The following is a 5979-nucleotide window of genomic DNA, read 5'->3' on the forward strand; positions in this document are numbered from 1 at the left end:
GCTAGCGAAATAACTGCCTCTTCTATTACTAAAGTTGACAGAATCTAAGCCTGTTGTTGGGCAGCTATGGCTTTAGGGGTGGAGTCAGCTGTATAACCTAGGGTAATGGATAGTTTTCAAATCATGTGCTCATTGATGTGTACTCCAAACCAAGAAAGGAGGAAAGATCCGCCAAGGAGACAGACCCAGAGTCATGGACCCTGTTGGGCCGTTAACATTAGGTTCTTTGAGGTAGGCTTAAGGGGTTGGCCCAGAGATTGGTTTCAGATCGGTTATGAATGGATAGTGGGACAACTAGATATCCTAACGAGAATTGTCCTCCCATTCGCCAACTATCCAGACATTTATAAGCCCAGGGATGATGCCATCCTTCACAAACGAAGATGAAACCGGATGAGCACAAAGGACTCCAGCTGAAGTGGCATTGTTTATTGGTGAATTTGTGGGAATGGAGCTATTGGCATTAGTCAACCAGGGGTCAGTGATGTTTTGAGAGCATTCTGAGAGGATTCCTCCAAGCAGAAAAGTCCATTCTCTAACGTGATGGCACAGGGTAATTGGGTTTAGGGTGTTTTGGGGACAAAGATTATGAAAGTAAGGGTGTGAGTGGGGTGGTTGTAGTAGCATAATTTTAAGTTTATCGGGAGTGGTACCATCATTGCTACAGTTAGTGGGGGTGTTCAGGATGAAACGGCGTCAGGAGTGCTGTTGACAGAAGTTTCACTCTGGAGTTAACATTGAGGGGAAATGGAGTGCAATTAGCAGTGGCATTAGGGACAAATGAAAAATTGGTCACAGGATGGACTAGCGAGTTACTGCTGTTGTGTACAGATTTGAGTTTCTGGTGGCAAACCCAACCATCAGACATTTCCCTCTGTTGCAAACAGAGTCAGAAGTGCAGGTAAGAGCATTGTCTTTCCAAGAAAGAAAGGGGAGAAATAAGGTAAGAAACAATGGGGAAAAGGTGTACAGGCCTGGTCTGGTCATCTTGGGAAAGCTGTCTCTTTTAGCTGTCATCTGTTTCAATTCCTGGAAACTTTTACTTTTAGGTCATCAGTTGGTACACAGGTCCAGTCAGGGTTTGGTGCTTTCTTTAGATGTGATACATGATCTGAGAGTCTGTTTCCTGGATCTTGGCAGTACGCGGACTGGTTAACAACAGTTGGTAAGGGCCCTTCCAGCAAGGTTGGAGGGATGTCTTTGAAGATGTCTCCTACAGGAGACGAAATCTGTAGGTTGTAAGGGATGATGCTGCAGACCTTTGTCTCCCAGGAGCATGCTGTGAAAAGATTGTTCTACTGAATCATGGTTATTTTCAACAGAAACAATTAAGTCTTTAAAATATTCAAGTATATACTCTTTTATTAGCTATAGATCAAAAGAAGCAGGAGCTAGCGGCATTGAGAATCCTGTGATTATCTCAAAGTGTGAGAGTTTATGGGTTGCAAAAAGGGTAGATAAACCTAAGATTTAGAAGGACCAATGGCAGTGACTTTGGCCAGGGTGTTTGAAGAGTCTCTACAAATTTTGCCGATAGACTCTTAATGGTGCCATTCATGTGTTCGACTGGCCCTGGGGAATTTGGCTGGTAAGCACAGGGAAAGTGTTGTAGAACTGGCCAGACAGCACAGACTTGTCCAAGCACCTGGCTGGTGAAGTGAATTCCCCAGTCACCATGAAGTTCGAGGTGGGGTTTGCTGGGTAGGGATAATTTTTTTTTTTAATGGCTTTTTTTTTTTTAATTTTTTAAAATTTTTGGCTGTGTTGGGTCTTTGTTGCTGTGCGCAGGCTTTTCTCTGGTTGCAGTGAGCGGGGGCTACTCTTCGTTGCGGTGTGTGGGTTTCTCATTGCGGTGGCTTCTCCTGTTTTGGAGCACGGGCTCCAGGCACGCGGGCTTCAGTAGTTGTGGCACTTGGGCTCAGTAGTTGTGGCTCGCAGGCTCTAGAGCGCAGGCTCAGTAGTTGTGGTGCACGGGCTTAGTTGCTCCGCGGCATGTGGGATCTTCCCAGACCAGGGCTTGAACTGTGTCCCCTGCATCGACAGGCGGATTCTTAACCACCGCACTACCAGGGAAGCCCGGGATAATCTTTTCTAATAGAATTTTAGCCACAGGAGAGGCAGTGGCCCATCTACGAGGGAAAGCTTCAGTTCAGTGAGAAAATATACAACCATTGCCAAAACATATTTATATCCATGAGATGGGGGAAGCTGTAGGAAATCCGTTGCCAAACCTCAAATGGTCTATTGGGTAATTTAAAGTTTTGGGGTGGTGTGGATAGGTTCCCCAGCATTGTATTTTGGATGCGTGTGGCAAATAAAGTGCTTTTAGTGGTTTTATTAATATTTTCCTACCAGTATTGATTCATAAAGTTTATCATTTTATCAGTAGATCATTGATTCAATGCATATACAGTACAGTTGACTCTCGAACAACACAGGGGTAAGGGCACTGATCCCCCTGCACAGCTGAACATCCGCTTATAACTTTACAGTTGGCCCTCCGTATCCGAGATTCTTCATCAGCCAACTGCAGATCATGTAGTACTGCAGTATGTATTTATTGGAAAAAATCCACATATAAGTGGACCCTTGCTGTTCAATCCTGTGTTGTTCAAGGGTCAACTGTAGTCAGTAATGGGAATTTTAGAGTCTCTGGCAGGACTGGATCATCATTTGGCCCAAACCAGAGCTCTTTCTTTTTATCAAACCAACAGTAATTAGATTTCCAATATTGTTTTTCCTTTTCTGTGGCCAGTTGTTGGGTATCTCTAGTCAACTTGTCTAGATTATCATTTGGGGGAACATCTTTTTGGAGCATGACAGAGGTTTGGTTGTTGGTTCCTGTGAGAGCAGCATTTTTAGTGGAGATATCAGTGAGGTGGTTCTCTTTAGCTTCCAGGGAGTCAAGTTTAGAATGCCCAGAACTTTAATAATAGCCAGAGTGGCTGGTAGAAGTATGGCATCTAATAAATCTTGAATATATGGGCCATTTTAAGTTTTATCCCCATTAGACGTAAGGAAATCTCTCTGCTTCCATAACATTCCAAAGTTATGAGCTACTCCAAAAGTGTTTCTACTGTTTGTATGAATATTTGCAGTTTTGCCCATGGCTGAACTATAGGCTTGAGTAAGAGCGTATGATTCAGCCCGTTGTGCTGAGGTAGCCAAAGGCAAAGGTGCTGCCTTGATAACTTCAGAAGAAGTTGCAATTGCATATCCAGCACAATATTCACCGTTTTCATCTTTTAAATAAGAACCATCAGTAAACCATGAAGAATCAACATTTGTTAAAGGGGTTTCTTGCAAGTTGTAATAGGGAGTCAAGAGATGGTCTGTCAGAGTTAGTCATGAGGAGTTTCGTCCATAGAGGAGGGAAGAAGGGTGGCAAGGTTAGGGATATTACAGTGAGCAAGAGTGATATGGGGTGCAGTCCACAGGAGCATTTCATAGGGAGTAAGACGTCTTGCTGAAAGATGTTGGATATAGTTGGAATTCAGAAGGGCTTTCAATAGCATGAGGAACAAAGATGGTCAGAGAGGAACCCATAAGTATTTCTTTTTTTTTTTTTTAATTAATTTATTTATTTATTTATTTTTGGCTGTGTTGGGTCTTCGTTTCTGTGCGAGGGCTTTCTCTAGTTGTGGCAAGCGGGGGCCACTCTTCAACGCTGTGCGTGGGCCTCTCACTATCGTGGCCTCTCTTGTTGCGGAGCACAGGCTCCAGACGCGCAGGCTCAGTAATTGTGGCTCACGGGCCCAGTTGCTCCGCGGCATGTGGGATCTTCCCAGACCAGGGCTTGAACCCGTGTCCCCTGCATTAGCAGGCAGACTCTCAACCACTGCACCACCAGGGAAGCCCCATAAGTATTTCTTGGTTGGCCTTTACTAAAAGGGCAGTGGCAGGAATGGCTCAGAGGCAAGGGGGTATCCTTGTGCCACAGGGTCTAGCTGCTGACTGTGATACCCTATTGGTGATGGTGGTCTCCATGTTTCTAAATAAGCTCCCTGAGGGCATTTCCTACCTTTTCATAGACTTAGAGGAAAAAGGGGAGTTGATAATTAGTGTCCAAGGGCAGAGAGATTCATTAAGCTTTCCTTCAGGATTTTAAAACCTAGATCATCCTGATCTTCCCAAATAATAGGATCAGGCTTAGTGTTTTTCAACAAGATATATATAGGGGCTGAACCATGAGAGAAAAATTTGAAACCTTGTTATGATAATAGCCAGCTAACCCAAGAAAGCCTCGTAATTGGCACTTAGTTTTGGGCTTTAGGAAATTCAGGATACCATGGAGCCTTTCTGGATCTATGCGTAGTCCTTGTTCTGAAATCAGATGTCCTGAAAAGCAAACTTGAGTTTGAACAAACTGTAGCTTCTCCTTAGAGACCCTATGTCTCTTTGAGGCTAAAAGCTTTAGCAGATGGATGCTGTCTTTCCGTGAGGAGGCCTGGAAAGGGGAGCAGAGAAGCAAATCATCCACATATTGTAATAGTTTAGAACCTCTAGGAAATTTTACATCATCTAAATAAACTCTTAGGGTTTGTGAGAAATAAGAAGGACTTTTAGTTAAACCCTGGGGCATTACTGTTCAGATGTATTGTTGTCCTTCCCAATTAAAGGCAAAGAGATATTGATGGGCCTTATCCACAGGGATGCTAAAGAAGGCACTACACAAAGCAATCACAGTGAAAAGCTTACTTTCAGTAGGGATGGGAGCTGATAAGGTGTGAGGTTTGGGAACAACAAGGTGAAAAGGGATAACAATATTGTTTACAGTATGGAGGTCTTGGACAAGTCTATCCGAGGCCATTGGGTTTCCTGGTAGGTGAAATAAGGGTATTGCAGGGACTGATACAAGGGATTATAAACCCCTGGGCTTTATAATCCTCTGTGATTGGTCTGATTCCCTGTAAGCACTCTTTATTTGTAGGGTATTGATTAATTCTGGGGAAAGGCTTTGAGGGAACAATTTGGGTGTGTTTTTTTTGGCCATCACTTTATTTTATTTTTTAATTAAGTTATAGTTGATTTACAACGTTGTATACGTTTTAGGTGTATAACATAGTGATTCACAATTTTTAAAGGTTATACGCCATTTATAGTTATTATAAAATACTGGCTATATTCCCCATGTTGTACAATATATCCTTGTAGCTTATTTTATACCTAGTACTTCGTGTGGGTGTGGGTTAGCCGGTTTGCTAAATTAACCAAGTCCATTACGAACATAGTTTCCCATCTTATTCTAATTCTCTTTGCCAAAAGAGAGAGGTCTCAGTTTAGCTCATTAATGAACATAGAGTTAAAGGCCACCCATGTGGATTCGACATCCATGGGGAGACCAGAATTTTCCTTAAAAATAATCTGGAGTCGACTATAATAGTCATGCATGGGTTCTTTTTTTTTTTTTTTAAATTTTTATTGGAGTATACTTTCTTTACAATGTTGTGTTAGTTTCTACTGTACAGCAAAATGAATCAGCCATACGTATACATATATCCCCTCCCTTTTGGACTTCCTTCCCATTCAGGTCAGCACAGTGCATTAAGTAGAGTTCCCTGTGCTATACAGTATGTTCTCGTTAGTTATCTATTTTATGCATAGTATCAATTGTGTGTATGTGTCAATCCCAATCTCCCAATTCCTCCCACCCCACCCTTTTTCCCCTTGGTATCCATACATTTGTTCTCTACGGCTGTGTCTCTATTTCTGCTTTGCAAATAGGATCATCTATACCATTTTTCTAGATTCCACACATACGCATTAATATACAATATTTGTTTTTCTCTTTCTGACTTCACTCTGTATAACAATCTCTAAATCCATCCACGTCTCTACAAATGACCCAATTTTGTTCCTTTTATGGCTGAGTAATATTCCATTGTATATATGTACCACATCTCCTTTATCCTTTCCTCTGTTTTTTTTTTTAATTTATATTTTTAGCTGCGTTGGGTCTTCATTGCTGTGTGTGGGCTT

Source organism: Balaenoptera acutorostrata, chromosome 5, assembly GCF_949987535.1.
Source record: "Balaenoptera acutorostrata chromosome 5, mBalAcu1.1, whole genome shotgun sequence".
Lineage (NCBI taxonomy): Eukaryota > Metazoa > Chordata > Mammalia > Artiodactyla > Balaenopteridae > Balaenoptera > Balaenoptera acutorostrata.